Source organism: Copidosoma floridanum, unplaced genomic scaffold (genome assembly GCF_036245765.1).
Source record: "Copidosoma floridanum isolate Cflo_tuat_1 unplaced genomic scaffold, Cflo_Japanese_pri ptg000030l, whole genome shotgun sequence".
In the NCBI taxonomy this organism is placed as follows: domain Eukaryota; kingdom Metazoa; phylum Arthropoda; class Insecta; order Hymenoptera; family Encyrtidae; genus Copidosoma; species Copidosoma floridanum.
Genome location: NW_028321907.1, coordinates 1,590,522 through 1,608,168, shown reverse-complemented (window position 1 = coordinate 1,608,168; position 17,647 = coordinate 1,590,522). Strand labels below are relative to the sequence as shown.

General features: G+C 37.8%; 1 pseudogene; it reads right to left on the bottom strand.

Annotated features, from left to right (window-relative positions):
• Positions 1-639: 639 nt before the first annotated feature.
• LOC111643096 (uncharacterized) lies at positions 640-4,671 on the bottom strand (annotated as a pseudogene).
• Positions 4,672-17,647: the final 12,976 nt, after the last annotated feature.

The window sequence follows — 17,647 nt, the reverse complement described above, 5'->3', positions numbered from 1 at the left end:
TAAGCATCCCTTGAACGCTACTTTTCAAATTCGGTATAAGAAAATAAAAATAACGTCAGCATTTCAGATCTTATCAATTAGTTCATGTAGAAATTTACCATACAATTTTATCAAAAAAGGCATATGCTACAGATTCTTTTGTCTCTTTCGTTGTTTTTTTTAACATGAAGTCTATGAAATCCGAAATAGTCATCCCATGTAATATAAATAGACAGTCACAAGAAAATAAAACAATAGCTATTGTATTAAAATTTCTCGTACTTATCGTTTTATTTTTCATCTACAATTTATGTGATAAATTAGGCAAATTCGTTATACATATCAGTTGGCGTGCAAAATAAATAACGTTTAATCGTCGATTCGACATTTCGACTAGAATGGCACAAATGTAAAACGCTCAATACATACGTGTGTATATGTATATATCAAACAATGAGAATAGTTATAAAAGCGGTTGTATACAAAAAAAAGGTCAATTACCTCCATAAGCTGAGAGAAATAACTTAAAAATACTGCAACAGGTGGAAAACAGGGAGGGATCGAACACGTTATTTATGTACAACATAAGTAGATAGTGGGAACTACCCTAATATCCAAATTAAAAAAAAAAAAAAAAAAAAAAAAAAAACAGTTGCTCGGAATAAAAATAAGAATCAGTAGCGCGCGTAGCGACCGTAGTAGTTGGCTGCACGGCCACCCTCGATGGGATTGCAGGAGAAGAGTGCGTCCCCTCGGTAACTCTCGGCGCACCTGAAAAATAAGTGATAATTTTTTGTTTTATCGATTCATCGATACCCACGTATCGAATAATTTACATAAATTTTATCACTCTTAATGTATTTTTTTTATACCTCCTTGATACTTGGCGTGTATTTCTTTTAGTATGATTAATAATACTTACTGGCACACTGCAATGTGTCTTCTAGGTGTACAATTGGCATTTAAACCGCACTCACGGCCCGTGCACGGGTTCTGACAGGCAAAGTTGATGCACGCCTGATTGTCCGGGCACTCGTTGTTGGACAAGCACTCGCCCCTCTTACAACTGATAACATAATATGTCATACATCACTTAAATCAGATCAAATTGCATACAATGCAATATATATACACGCGTGTACCTGATTAGCGCGTTTCCAACATAGCCGTGGAGACATCTGCACACCGGGCGCTTCTTACCCGTGTTGTCATGGCCCGGTCGGCACTCGGCGTTGGCACCGCACGGATTCCCGCTGCACAGGTCCTCTGCAAGTCAATGAACATTGTAGCCCCAAAGAGTTATTGTTGTTATCAGGGGCATTTTGCATAATGTACGCGCTAATATTAATTTAATACACGTATGTATGTATATATTATACCATCGGTGAAGGGCCGACAGAAAACGAAGGGGTCGCCAGTTTTGTCCTTGGGACAACTGCAGACGGGCGTTACGTCGCGGAGCTCGCAATTGGCGTTGGTGCCGCAGGTGCCCTCGCAAGGATCGACGCATTTCTGATAGAGGCAGGCAGGCTTGCCGGCAGGACAGTCGGAGTGCTGGGTGCACTCGGGCTGGCAGGATATGAGCGGGTTACCCAGCCAATTCTGCAAGAATGAGAAAAAAAAATTCAATGGTTTTGTATTTTACGTATGTAATGTATATGTGGTTTAAAAGATGTGTATGATGATGATGACCTTGGGACAGGCGCAGTTGGCTCGGTGGTTGATGACGTTGCACTCGGCGCTCTCGGCGCATACGGAGGCGCACGGGCTCTCGCAGCGAAAGTCCTTCGAGCAGTGCTGGTGCTGGGGACAGTCAAAGTCGGACTCGCACTCGTGACGGCAGCCCTCGAGAGGACGCCCTCGGTATCCCGACAAACAAGAGCACACCGCCACGCCGTTCTTGACTTCGCACTTGGTGTTGGCCCCACAAGGATTTGGGCTCTTGCACGGCGCCTCTGTTTGGGATGTCATCATGAAATTTACTTTTACGCCAGGGAGTAAATGTATGTAGTTGTTCATAACATTGAGAAAAAAAGAAAAAAAAAAAAGAAAAAATGTACTTGCCAGGGTCGTAGACGCAATTGTGCAGAGGATTGCCCGTGTGACCTGGAGGACAGTTGCACACCGGTATGCGGTTGACCGTCTGGCAGAGCGCGTTTGTGCCGCAGGCGTAGGTACACGGATCGATGCATCGGTTCCCGCTGCAGGTGCGGCTTCCAATGCAATCCTCGTTTACTGCAATTTTGGGGACAAAACAGATATATTATTTCTTTTATTTGCAGAATTTTTCATCCCCATTGATTCCCGTTAAAAATTTTAAAATTATATTTTAGTATTGGTAATTTAAAAAACATATACGCGCTCGGTTAATGATTGTTGATCAAAGTGACCATGCACACCTTTTATTTAATTGCACTATTTTTCTTTTTAACTCGCATTTATTTTATTTTCAGAAAAGAAACGAGTTAATCGGTATAGTAGTTGTTCGAATCGTAATAGAAGAAGATAAAAAAAATAAAATAAATTGTGAGAACTAGTCAATAACGCGATCCAGAAATGTGTGATGAAAAGATTACGAAATAAGGCTCGATGAGGAACCAAAAAAGGGGCTACGTGACCTTGCGCGTTCGCCGCGCGTAATAATATAATCGTTTGCCATGCAATTATGGTATATACAAGTGAGCTTGATACTCCACTTGTATGTACTATATTTCCGTAAATATATATACACGCGCACACCTTTTTATGGTGACGTAAGTGCTCGATGATAGATTAGGCATTGCCAATTAAGTATGTTGCAGGTATACGAAACGTAAAAACTGACATTGTGGCTGATGATGATGATGATGATTATAATAATAATAAATACTTACTGATGCATTCGACACGCTCGCACCTCGTAAGAGGATCGCCATCGTACAGATTCAAGCACGAACAAACCGGCCGGCCCTCGCTCATCGTACACCTGGCGTTCTGGCCGCATGTGTGGCTATCACAACTGGTTGCTGTGTGTTTGTTGAAAAACGTGTATGTTCATTTTTTTTTCTTTGCAATTTTTGTTCCCAACCCACGACATATTTCGCTTCAATTACAGAAAAAAATTTCACTTTCGTAAAAATGGTAAGAAATGGTAAAAAACGTCTTTCCCCACCTTATGATTAATAAAAAATGGCTCGAAACCATAAAAAAATTTAAAGATCCAAATTGGGGTGGAGCACCACTTCTGCGTAATTATCGCATTTTCTAATTTTAAAATAGCAACAATTTTTTAAATTTATTTTAAGAGAAAAATATTTTTTCCTTAAAACCGGCCAAGAGATTTCAAACCATTTCTATGATCCTCGAAAAAAAATTCCCCTTTTTCCGGGATTAGCGCAACGAAATACTTAGTGTGTCCCAAGTCTTGGAAAATTGTTTCTCATCGATTCAAGGTTGATAAATAAATCGGAGGTATAACAAAGGTGCACTTCATAAATAAATTTAAGTCATCGAGTAAAAACCTGTATTAAATGTATACCTCCACGTGCAAAAAATGAACCTTGTATGGGTATACACAAGTATAGTTTGAAACCAGTTGACCTTCGCCATAGAATGATGATACGTCAGAGGCCCATATATTTATACAAATAATATTACTTCGTCCTTGAAATATCTCAAAAACGAATCGGCTTGCGGGTTTTTTTTAAATTTTCGATCTTTAAATATAATCTTCGCTCTTCTACGCGTGTAGGGATACACTTTACTCGTAAGATTGTTTTTATTTTATTAGTTAATGCTATAGTATACATCAAAGAAAATTTTTTAACGACTGTTCCAATGAACAGATGTAAAAAATAAAATAAAATAAAATTCACAGTTGCCGGAAAAACACAAGGTATAATGATAAAATCGATTTAAAGCTTCTCCCACTAGTGTTTCTGAATTGCTACGTGTAAGAAAAACCTCCAGTCTTCGTTCGCATACGCGGCGAATAATCGTTTCCTGTAACTTTGAGACTTACTCTGCCAAGTACGCGATTGAATAAGGGGTATCATAAAAATTCTTCGCTCCACTTGCTTATATATACAGTGCACACCTATTATTGCGTAATAATTAAAATGATGGACAATTACCTCGAGCACCCGATTGGTTGGGTCTTTTGCGCATCAACAGAACATCAAAAATAATAACCGCGAAAAATAAGTAATTATTTAACCGATCTATATCAATTATCGTTTGAGCGAAGATTTCAATCGCACGAGTTTCAATAGCTGAATTTTCGTGAAAAAAAATTAATTTCCTTATTTACTCAATAGTTGAATGTATAGTGTTGGGGAAAATAAAAACAACAACAAGGGCACTTACCTCCACTGAGTACCTTCGAGCCGTAAAATACGTTGCTTGCCCATGGACAGCATCGCCACCGCCGAAGTGGCACACAGCGCGACCAGCAGAACTGTAGTCTGCATTGGCTTCATTTTGCTAGTTGTAGACCTTTTCAAAAAGCGGAGAAAAGAAAGTTGTATCGTTTATCGGTTTAAAATATCGGTTTAAAATATCGGTTTTGAAAATTGAGAGATCAATAATTTATATTTTGAAGGCTCGCAATGGAAAAAGCGAATTATCGTTTTCCGCGAGGCAAACAAGATTGATCAAGTATGTACCCAGGAAAAAAAAGGCTTGGAAGCTCACTTGAAGCCGACGACTGATTTGAATGAAAAATCGGCAAGGTAAGTGTATACACAGATGTAACGATCGAAGAGCGGAGAGTACGTATAAAAGAGTATACGCGACGGTTAAACGATCCGCGCTTGGCTGGACCGCGAGGCGAACTGACTCTGAAATCGTCAAAAGCAAGTCACTATATAATCCCATGGCTATAACGTTTAAGTTAAAAGCTATGTGTGTATATATATATATATGCACATGTGAGTACACCGATGGAATCCATGGCCAGTAAGCGCCCCGGGTTTTGCGGGGATTGGCGCTTGTGTTATTTTATTTATTTAATTAATAAACAAAGTGGCCAGTAAGCGTCCCGGGTTGTGTGGTGATTAGCGCTTGTGTTATTTTATTTATCATTTTAATTATCAAAGCGGCCAGTAAGCGCCCCGGGTTGTGTGGGGATTGGCGCTTGTGTTATTTTATTTATTATATTAAAAAACAAAGCGGCCAGTAAGTGCTCCGGGTTGTGTGGGGATTGGCGCTTGTGTTATTTTATTTATTCAATTAATAAACAAAGCGGCTAGTAAGCGCCCTGGGTTGTGCGGGAATTGGCGCTTGCGTTATTGTTTAATGTATTTTATTAATTAATAAAGCTTGTGATACTGCTTTTAGGCGCGTTGGGTTATTGGGTTAAATAGCTTAGGATTAATTTATCAAGTTATGGTGTATGAAATGTTGTCGAGTTATCTGGGGTTTTGCGTCTTGCTCCATATAGCCAATTTGAATTTCCCGCAAGTTTGCCAGTCACATTTGAGAGCACTGAGTAACAGCAGCACTATATGCCCGAGGACTTGAAAACGATGCAACCTGTTATATGTATGCGAAGTTATTTTCTTTTCATGTATATATTTATATTCATCCCCATCTCATCTTTTCTTCGTTTTTAATGAATTAAACCGCAATGCTGCCTATCTATCAGGAAAAAAGGGGACCACTTGGCTCTGACAATGGCGTGTATATTTCAAGTTAAAAACCAAAGGTTTTTTTTTTTTTTTTTTTTTTCTCTCCTCCGGCGACAAATGACTCCAGCCACTTTTTTTCTTGTTAAAGCAGGTATAGCCCATTGCAGGTAACGCTTGACTTCACATTGTATTGCAAAATAAAAATACGCAGCATAAGTTTGACGGAAGCGAGAAAAATCAATATTAATCTTAAGAAAGATATTTCCCGTTTCACACGTGTGCTTTATGTACGAATGATAAGTGCTGATGTGGACATTTTCACGAGGAAATAAACACAATTGAAAGTCGCGAGAAAAAATTATTTTTTAAACACGACCGTGTATTTTTTGGCAACTGATCGTCGCATACGTTATCAACGAAGAAAAAAATAACTCCAATCCTTGAAGTAGGTACTTAAGTACTACGGTAACGCATGGCCATTGCGAATTTTTTTTCTCTTGATATAATTCGTGAAAGTCGCAATTAGCTGAAAAATGTTCAGCTGCGTTGCGCGTCGTAAAACGTACTTGCCTATTCTTTCTTATTACTTTTAAATCATCATTAAGAGAAATTAGAACAGCACGAAAAAATACCATCTCTCGGAAGACGTTTATAACGAGGTTGTAAACAATTTTTTTTATCTTTCATTTTAATTGTTCAACTCCAAAAAAATATACTCGCGACCGATCCAAAAGCCAACTAGTTTATTAGTATTATTTCTTTTGAGAATTTTTTAACAACCACAAACACATTTATCATCGGCAAGTCGTACTTTTTTCTTTAAACTTCCATTGAAATTATCGTTAATCAATGTGTAAAAAACAAAACCCATATGGACCATTGGATGAAAAAGTACGAGATTTTTTGTAAACACTTTCTCTCCCCCCCCTATCCTCTAATGTACTTTTCATTCCCAGCGATATTTTTCGACCCTTTTGTTCAACTTCATATTAACGTGCAAAGTTATTTAACGACTTTCCCAATGGTACTGCCGGGTGGATATAAAAAAAAAAGTTGGAGCGTTACCGCGCAGTGCGTATATATCTATAAAATAATTATACTTGTGCATGTGCGCAGCGTCAGCAGGAGCTCGTTCTATTTGGCACCTTTTTCCCTGTCATTCGTCAAATGCACGCATTATGGGACAATGATAATGTCCAGCGCCGACGTCCTGCAAAGTTTTATCTTTTTCGTTGAAAAAAAAAGTATGACAAATCGCGTGAAACAAAAACAAAAACAATAATATAACTTTTTGCGTGAATCGTTATGTAGCACGTGTGTGTTGGTTGGTGCTTTGGAAAGAAGAGACATTTACCATAAAATTGTATATGTATATACGTATTGCTATTCACCCAAAAATCTTTTCAACAAAACACTGAAGAATATCTCTCGTGTATACCCCTTGTCCGTGAAAGGGGAAATCCTATATAACAAAAAAAATTCACGCCCCTTCGGAATAGATACTTTTTATGTTTCCAAAAATGCAAAAAAAAGTGGGTAATGTATAGGATAGGAACTTTTTCTTCTAGTTTTCTCGTTTATTTTGTGTGATGGACAGCGAAACAATTATCGTTTTTTTTAATACTTCAGAAAAAACGTTTTTTAGATTTTTTAATGACGAAACATCCACAAAGTGTTATCCATAATTTTTTTAACTTCACAATATTCTTCACGAAGTACTTATAAAAAGCTCACAAAAAAAATACTAAGAAGATTTTCACCTGATAAAAAGTGTTGTACTATTTGTTTTACTTTTTTCGAGAGACTCTTTTCCTACATTTTTTCTTTCTCGTAGAAACTTTCATGCACGTATACCCACTCGGTACACGTTACATATACTCAGCCCAATTCAACAGTAGAAAGGTATATACGCGTAGGATATCGGCAAGTACGTACAGATCGACGAACTTTGAAAATTTCCGACAATAAGCTCATACACCGCGAGCGTCGACCGAATAAACGAATATCACCTTCTTTCCCTCCCTCGTAAACCCCCGCATGAGTATACTGCAAAGGACCTGTACAATCTTCTTATCCCGCTCCGCGATCATTTTTCTCTCCCCTACCTCTGTACTGCATTGTATTCTCATCCTATCCGTTTACATTTTAGGTGCAGAGAGAAAAAAAAATCAAGACTGGCTCCCTCGATGATGTGGGATTATATTATTGTATGTACATCGGGTGACGATTGTTTTAAAAATCGAGGTGATACCAAACATTTTAGTTACACTCCATGTAGAAGTTGCAAAAAAAAAGTCGCGCTTTTTGACTATAATAATTCCCAAGTTCTTTCTGATGCTAATAACGGGGGGTGGAGATGGCGCACGAAACTCTCCGAATTCGCAAGCTCCCGGTCTTCCCTCAAACTTTTCTCTCGCGTCCGTTTCTCCCGTACTTAGTCTTGCCTCGGAGAACCGTATCTCTCGACACGGTATACTCGCGGAAAGTTCGTCTTCCCGCTTCGTTTGTTCTTTTCTTAAGATTTTATCAACTTGGCCACCTCCTTTCCCACAAAGTGTACGTATTATGAGCCACGAGTTGGTTTCCGCGGTCATTGTGGTGTACATACCCAAGCACTTCCGGTCGAGCGTGTTTTTGGTACCGACAAGTTTATTTTCAAGCGACACCTTGTTGTTTTTTTTGTTTTTCTTCCCGTTGATAATTTAAAGCCAACACGATTAACACACTTTTAATGGGTTGCAATTAAATGTAAAACTGTGGGTACACGCATTTTCGTAGGTTTGATAATTATTAACACGCTCTCGAGATTACCCGTATAGGAGGTAATAAGATAGGATTGCGAGCCTCTTAATGCGGTCATGAAATTCTGTACTGACCCTCTGGTTTTCCGATTAATCGAGAATAAGTGCGTGTTCGTCTTAAATTCATTTTGATACACTATAGTGCAGTTTCGTACCCAACGTCCTCGTAATCGCCGTATTATCATTATTGCGATGACACCCTGAGAAGTGCTAGAGTTGCGATGTGGGAAAAACCATTGGCAAAAAGGTCTTTACCTCGAAAGAGACTCCAATCCAACGAAATTGCACATACAAATTGTCCTGTGCTGCAGAACCACCAAAATGCCTACGATAAAAAGTACTGCTTTTTTTTTTTTTTTTTTTTTTTTACATAAATTTCTTCTAGAACTTTCAATTCTAACATCATGTACCTATTACATCCACTTTTGCGTATCATCGGCACTTTGGAAAAAAAAAAGAAGTAAGCTCAGCCTTCTGTTTCGTGTGTTGCAACATATAACATCTTTGCGGGCATAATATGTCTTCTTCGAAAAAAGAGAGATCGCGTGGGCGCGTCCATGATTGATCCTCACCGTTGCGTTCTTTAACGCCTCGACTGTGTAAATAAAAAAACCAAGAGGTCGTATCCCGAGTATTTAACACTTACGCCCTCGACGTATTAAAGTCAGGAAGTGAGTTTTTCTTTTTTGCGAAACACGTGGCCGATATCGATATTATGGATAATACCGATCTATAGCTCCTGATGCGAAAATCATTGAATTACCCGAAGAGCCGCTCTTTTTGCACTTACCGCGCAGGCAAAAAAGTACCCACTACCTTCCCTACTCGACACCTTAATCTACAAAGTTCGCAAAGAGTCGATTTGGCGAAAATTCGCGTGCACGTACACGTGCTGAAAGGTTAAAGGTTATATATACCTATAGATGCTTGAAAGTTCAGCCACGGCGTCACTTTTAACGATGGCGACGTCATTAATAGGTACAACTTGAGGGAGGCAAGCATTTTAAACTCGCTTTGCACTTCTTATTGCTTTTTGTTTTTTTGATTCTTAAAATTCTTGACTTTGTAGTATATAATAAAACAAAGATCAAATGCAGGTGTACGATTGAGCTGCGCAGGCCCAAGTCTCTATTTCTGGGTCCAGACAGCGAATAGCGAATGTATGCAACTTTGAGAACTTTAGCGCCTCAATCGGAGCGAAGCCATCACGCCCACAGGGGAAAAAAGGTACGAGAGTATAACAATAATTAAAACTCTCGATGCCGCGGCACGGTGACTATTTTCAGCCGCTCATTTGGCTCCGTTGCAAACACAAATGAAATAAAATGCAAATTACTAAATTTTAGTAATCTTCAATTATGGCTTATTTCACGATATATTAAACCAAAAATTTTAAACCTAAGGGATGCCCACAGCTTTGTAGTCGTTCGTGATGACTAAGTATACTGTCATGTGAGTTATTACGTCTGTAAAATTAATTATCAATCGACAGCCAAGGCCCACTATCGAGAAAAAAATAAAATAAAATTTTTTTATTTCAAGTGATCTCAAATAACGCCTTATTTCGCTTTATCTCTATTATTTGCGGAGATACAGGCGTTTAAAGTTTAGCGATTTTTTAAAAACCGAAAATTTTTAATCTAAGGGTTTTCCACGGCCTTGGAGTCGTTCGTTATGACTGAGTATACTGTCTGGTAAGTAATTACATTTGTAGAAATAATCATCAATCGACAGCCAAGGCCCACTATCGAGAAAAAAAAAATAAAAAAATTTTTTTATTTCAAGTGATCTCAAATAACGCCTTATTTCGCTCTATCTCTATTATTTGAAGAGATACAGGCGTTTAAAGATTAGCGATTTTTTAAAAACCGAAAATTTTAAATCTAAGGGTTTACCACGGCCTTGGAGTCGTTTGTGATGACTGAGTATACTGCCGGGTAAATAATTACGTTTGTATAAATAATCATCAATCGACAGCAAAGGCCTACTATTAAGAATAATTAAAAAAAAAAATTTTTAATCCAAGGAATTCCCGCGGCCTTGGAGTCGTTCGTAATGACTGAGTATACTGTCTGGTAAGTAATTACGTCTGTAAAATTAATTAGCAATCGACAGCCAAGGCCCACTATCGAGAAGAAGAAAAAAAAAATTTTTATTTCAAGTGATATCAAATAACGCCTTATTTCGCTCTATCTCTATTATTTACTGAGATATAGGCGTTTAAAGATTAGCGATTTTTTAAAAACCAAAAATTGTAAATCTAAGGGCTTCTTACGGCCTTAGAGTAGCTCGTAATGTCTAAGTACACTGTCTAGATGTAATTACGTTTGTAGCAATAATTATCAATCCAAAGCCAAGGCCCACTTTCAAAAAAAAAATAAAAAAATTTTTTTATTTCAAGTGATCTCAAATAACGCCTTATTTCGCTCTATCTCTATTATTTGCAGAGATACAGGCGTTAAAAGATTAGCGATTTTTTAAAAACCGAAAATTTTAAATCTAAGGATTTTCCACGGCCTTGGAGTCGTTCATGATGACTGAGTATACTGTCTGGTAAGTAATTACGTTTGTAGAAATAATTATCAATCGACAGCCAAGATCCACTATCGAGAAGAAGAAAAAAAAAAATTTTTATTTCAAGTGATATCAAATAACGCCTTATTTTGCTCTATCTCTATTATTTACAGAGATACAGGCGTTTAAAGATTAGCGATTTTTTAAAAACCAAAAATTTTTAATCTAAGGGCTTCTTACGGCCTTGGAGTAGCTCGTAATGTCTAAGTACACTGTCTAGATGTAATTACGTTTGTAGCAATAATTATCAATCCAAAGCCAAGGCCCACTATCGAAAAAAAAAAAAAAAAAATTTTTTTATTTCAAGTGATCTCAAATAACGCCTTATTTCGCTCTATCTCTATTATTTACGGAGATACATACGTTTAAAGATTAGCGATTTTTTAAAAACCGAAAATTTTAAATCTAAGGATTTTCCACGGCCTTGGAGTCGTTCATGATGACTGAGTATACTGTCTGGTAAGTAATTACGTTTGTAGAAATAATTATCAATCGACAGCCAAGATCCACTATCGAGAAGAAGAAAAAAAAAAATTTTTATTTCAAGTGATATCAAATAACGCCTTATTTTGCTCTATCTCTATTATTTACAGAGATACAGGCGTTTAAAGATTAGCGATTTTTTAAAAACCAAAAATTTTTAATCTAAGGGCTTCTTACGGCCTTGGAGTAGCTCGTAATGTCTAAGTACACTGTCTAGATGTAATTACGTTTGTAGCAATAATTATCAATCCAAAGCCAAGGCCCACTATCGAAAAAAAAAAAAAAAAAATTTTTTTATTTCAAGTGATCTCAAATAACGCCTTATTTCGCTCTATCTCTATTATTTACGGAGATACATACGTTTAAAGATTAGCGATTTTTTAAAAACCAAAAGTTTTGAATCTAAGGGTTTACCACGGCCTTGGAGTCGTTTGTGATGACTGAGTATACTGTCGGGTAAGTAATTACGTTTGTAGAAATAATCATCAATCGACAGCCAAGGCCCACTATCGAGAAAAAAAAAATAAAAAAATTTTTTTATTTCAAGTGATCTCAAATAACGCCTTATTTCGCTCTATCTCTATTATTTGAAGAGATACAGGCGTTTAAAGATTAGCGATTTTTTAAAAACCAAAAATTTTAAATCTAAGGGTTTACCACGGCCTTGGAGTCGTTTGTGATGACTGAGTATACTGCCGGGTAAATAATTACGTTTGTATGAATAATCATCAATCGACAGCAAAGGCCTACTATTAAGAATAATTTTAAAAAAAAATTTTTAATCCAAGGAATTCCCGCGGCCTTGGAGTCGTTCGTAATGACTGAGTATACTGTCTGGTAAGTAATTACGTCTGTAAAATTAATTAGCAATCGACAGCCAAGGCCCACTATCGAGAAGAAGAAAAAAAAAATTTTTATTTCAAGTGATATCAAATAACGCCTTATTTCGCTCTATCTCTATTATTTACTGAGATATAGGCGTTTAAAGATTAGCGATTTTTTAAAAACCAAAAATTGCAAATCTAAGGGCTTCTTACGGCCTTATAGTAGCTCGTAATGTCTAAGTACACTGTCTAGAGGTAATTACGTTTGTAAAAATAATTATCAATCGACAGCAAAGGCCTACTATTGAGAAAAATAAAAAAAAAATTTTTTTATTTTAAGTGATCTCGAATAACGCCTTATTTCGCTCTATCTCTATTATTTGCAGAGATACAGGCGTTTAAAGATAAGCGATTTTTTACAAACCGGAAATTTTAAATCTAAGGGTTTTCCACGGCCTTGGAGTCGTTCGTTATGACTGAGTATACTGTCTGGTAAGTAATTACGTTTGTAGAAATAATCATCAATCGACAGCCAAGGCCCACTATCGAGAAAAAAAAATAAAAAAATTTTTTTATTTCAAGTGATCTCAAATAACGCCTTATTTCGCTCTATCTCTATTATTTGCAGAGATACAGGCGTTTAAAGATAAGCGATTTTTTACAAACCGGAAATTTTAAATCTAAGGGTTTTCCACGGCCTTGGAGTCGTTCGTTATGACCGAGTATACTGTCTGGTAAGTAATTACGTTTGTAGAAATAATCATCAATCGACAGCCAAGGCCCACTATCGAGAAAAAAAAAATAAAAAAATTTTTTTAATTTAAGTGATTTCAAATAACGCCTTATTTCGCGATATCTCTATTATTAACGGAGATACAGGCGTTTAAAGATTAGCGATTTTTTAAAAACCGAAAATTTTAAATCTAAGGGTTTACTACGGCCTTGGAGTCGTTTGTGATGACTGAGTATACTGCCGGGTAAATAATTACGTTTGTATAAATAATCATCAATCGACAGCAAAGGCCTACTATTAAGAATAATTTAAAAAAAAAATTTTTAATCCAAGGAATTCCCGCGGCCTTGGAGTCGTTCGTAATGACTGAGTATACTGTCTGGTAAGTAATTACGTCTGTAAAATTAATTAGCAATCGACAGCCAAGGCCCATTATCGAGAAGAAGAAAAAAAAAATTTTTATTTCAAGTGATATCAAATAACGCCTTATTTCGCGCTATCTCTATTATTTACTGAGATATAGGCGTTTAAAGATTAGCGATTTTTTTAAAACCAAAAATTGTAAATCTAAGGGCTTCTTACGGCCTTGGAGTAGCTCGTAATGTCTAAGTACACTGTCTAGATGTAATAACGTTTGTAGCAATAATTATCAATCCAAAGCCAAGGCCCGTTATCGAAAAAAAAAATAAAAAAATTTTTTTATTTCAAGTGATCTCAAATAACGCCTTATTTCGCTCTATCTCTATTATTTGCAGAGATACAGGCATTTAAAGTTTAGCGATTTTTTAAAAACCGGAAATTTTAAATCTAAGGGTTTTCCACGGCCTTGGAGTCGTTCATGGTGACAGAGTATACTGTCTGGTAAGTAATTACGTTTGTAGAAATAATCATCAATCGAAAGCCAAGGCCCACTATCGAGAAGAAAAAAAAAATAAATTTTTATTTCAAGTGATCTCAAATAATGCCTTATTTCGCGCTATCTCTATTATTTACTGAGATATAGGCGTTTAAAGATTAGCGATTTTTTAAAAACCAAAAATTGTAAATCTAAGGGCTTCTTACGGCCTTATAGTAGCTCGTAATGTCTAAGTACACTGTCTAGAGGTAATTACGTTTGTAGAAATAATTATTAATCGACAGCAAAGGCCTACTATTGAGAAAAATAAAAAAAAAATTTTTTTATTTTAAGTGATCTCGAATAACGCCTTATTTCGCGCTATCTCTATTATTTACGGAGATACAGGCGTTTAAAGATTAGCGATTTTTTACAAACCGGAAATTTTAAATCTAAGGGTTTACCACGGCCTTGGAGTCGTTTGTGATGACTGAGTATACTGTCTGGTAAGTAATTACGTTTGTAGAAATAATCATCAATCGAAAGCCAAGGCCCACTATCGAGAAGAAAAAAAAAATAAATTTTTATTTCAAGTGATCTCAAATAATGCCTTATTTCGCGCTATCTCTATTATTTACTGAGATATAGGCGTTTAAAGATTAGCGATTTTTTAAAAACCAAAAATTGTAAATCTAAGGGCTTCTTACGGCCTTATAGTAGCTCGTAATGTCTAAGTACACTGTCTAGATGTAATAACGTTTGTAGCAATAATTATCAATCCAAAGCCAAGGCCCACTATCGAAAAAAAAAATAAAAAAATTTTTTTATTTCAAGTGATCTCAAATAACGCCTTATTTCGCTCTATCTCTATTATTTGCAGAGATACAGGCGTTTAAAGTTTAGCGATTTTTTAAAAACCGGAAATTTTAAACCTAAGGGTTTTCCACGGCCTTGGAGTCGTTCATGGTGACAGAGTATACTGTCTGGTAAGTAATTACGTTTGTAGAAATAATCATCAATCGAAAGCCAAGGCCCACTATCGAGAAGAAAAAAAAAATAAATTTTTATTTCAAGTGATCTTAAATAATGCCTTATTTCTCTCTATCTCTATTATTTACGGAGATACAAGCGTTTAAAGATTAGCGATTTTTTGAAATCCGAAAATTATAAATCTTAGGGCTTCTTACGGCCTTGGAGTCGTTCGTAATGACTGAGTATACTGTCTGGTAAGTAATTACGTCTGTAAAATTAATTATCAATCGACAGCCAAGGCCCACTATCGAAAAAAAAAAAAAAAAAAAATTTTATTTCAAGTGATCTCAAATAATGCCTTATTTTGCTCTATCTCTATTATTTGCGGAGATACAGGCGATTCAAGATTAGCTCTTTTTTTTAAACCGAGAATTCTAAATCTGAGGGATTTCTATGGCTTTGTAGTCATCTGTAACGATAATGAGAGCTGTTTGGTTGGTATTTCCATCGGTAAAAATACATTTTCTTTTGGCAATAAAGGCTTCTCGTCCGAAAATAAAATTATTTCAAACAATTTAAATTCGATTTGTATTTCACGATTTTGTCGTTTCTTACGTAGTCACAGATGTTTAAATTTTCGTCGTTTAGTAGGCGGGCAATTTGGAATTCACAGCGAAGTCTTTTTTAGGTACGTCTTCGTCACATTCGTAATGCTATCTCTCTTTTATTAGTTTAGAGTATCAAGAATTATTTTTATATAATGCGTAAGCATCAGTCGTCCAATCTTTCCGACAAACAATTTGTTCCATTCTCATTTTAATCCTATATTACCGCCCGCACGGCAATATTTTTATTATTTACCGAGATTCTAAGCTGAAAAAAGTCTCTTTCTCTTCATTGCACTTCTTGCTCTCTTATATAGGCATCAAGTACGAATAATTTTTTCAGGTTGAACTCGCTTGTCACGGGGAAAGTGCTCACGCTCGAGAGGGGGGCAACATTGTTGCACACACATACACGTGCGCATTTCAATCACGCTCAAAACGAGCAAGTCGTTCCGTAAGTTTGGATTAATCAAACAGCGGCGTGTAAGATGGTTTTTTCCAAACGCGAGTGGAAGAGAGGCATTAATCGCTCACACCCTCACCTAGTGCACGGGGCGCATCTACAGCCCGCTCGGAAAATGCCCTGCGGGAAAACACTTTGGTTCGCGGCGTCAGGGGAGCCAGCAGCCGTGGTATACGAGAGGACATAAAAAGCATTAGCGGGGGGTGGAGGACGGGTCCGAGGCGAGACGGTGCAGGTTTACGCGTAACGGGGGCGGATCCGTATTATACGACTCCACGGGCTATTTAGGGGCCATCGCGGATTTTTACTCTACACCGCGGCAGGTAAGCTCTCGAGGATGTGGTTCGAGGAGTCGAATATACCCTCAGGGGAATGAGAAACACAAAGAAATCGGCAGTTGAATCGACAGAGTGTTGATTGGCTTGGAAAGCGATCGGATGAGTCGGACACTTTGCCCGTGGGTAGCTTGGAAGTATTTGTATATAGAAACGGTGGTCCGTAAACTTCTGAGATAGTTGGGAGCGCGATGAGTGGGTTTTGCTCGTTTGTTGGCGCGACTACACATAAATTAATCCATTTGAAATTAATTGCCTTTCTACCCGCTAAAGCACACCGTGCGTAGTAAGTCTGGATTGTGCAAAGTCTCCGTATCACGCGGGCATATAAAAAAACCTTGAGCCCGAAAAAAATGCGACCGGCGTGTCCCGCGTGAGAAAACGCTGGAGCTCTCGGCTGTAAGTACAGCGCTCCCCCTTTTATCACGAGGTGCCGAGGATAAGAGTGCAAGTTCCATTTCGCGAATACCGAATCGAGTGGATCGACTAGTGGAAGAGTTGTATTCTCGCTAAGGACCAGATTTTTCGATTGGGTTATCGGAGTGTTATTTGCTATCTCCACACCACACGAATGTTCATTTTTCCGTTTAGAGCGGAAAAAAGGGTCCAAACAAAAAAAAACGAGATACTTACCTACTGTAGTACTTTATAGGAGAGCACGAAAAAACCCCGTGCAAGTAGCGAACCACCGGAGCAACAGAGCGCCTGTGTGTGTGTGTGTTTGCCGAGCAGCAGAGAAAGAGAGAGAGAGAGACTCTGGTTACACGGGTGGCGGGTGGTATAGCGTGGCAGCGACAGTCAGTCGGCGAACGCACCACGGAGCGCGCGCATCGGTTTCTCTTTGCAACGTTGTACCTAATATAAATATGTTACACATACTTACGGTCTTTGGTGCCGGTTTAGATCGGTTTGGATAATATATATATATATACAACTGGCAAACATATAGTTGTTATTTCGATCGAGTGCGGTGCGCTTGTTCGTTCATACCGTACGCGCCAAACCTTGACGCGCACTAAAGTGCAAAGGCAATGATAAAGGGTTATTGGAACAGTAGTTGAAGCACGTGTACGTATTCCTCGCGAGGGAGATTTTTATAAGCATCGGGCGGGGTAGTGAAAAATAAATGTTCTCTTTTTTTTTTTTTTTTCACTCGCGCAACCCAGCTGCACTTTCTGCAGGTATGATATTCCCGAGCTCGGAAAACAATAGCAATAACGGGGAGGGAGTAACGATCACGGCGATCGGATCGTTTGCCGGGAAGATAGGGCTTACGTATCTCTAGAGAGGGGGAGGGATGGGGAAATAGCCCTCCCTGGAACGGCAATTCCGTACGTCTTTTCATTTTGGCTTTTCGCTCCTCCTCCTCCTCCTCCGGTGCAGATGTCTTTTCTCGGGTCGCCTCGAGAGCATTGCGAACCGACTGTAACGCTCCTG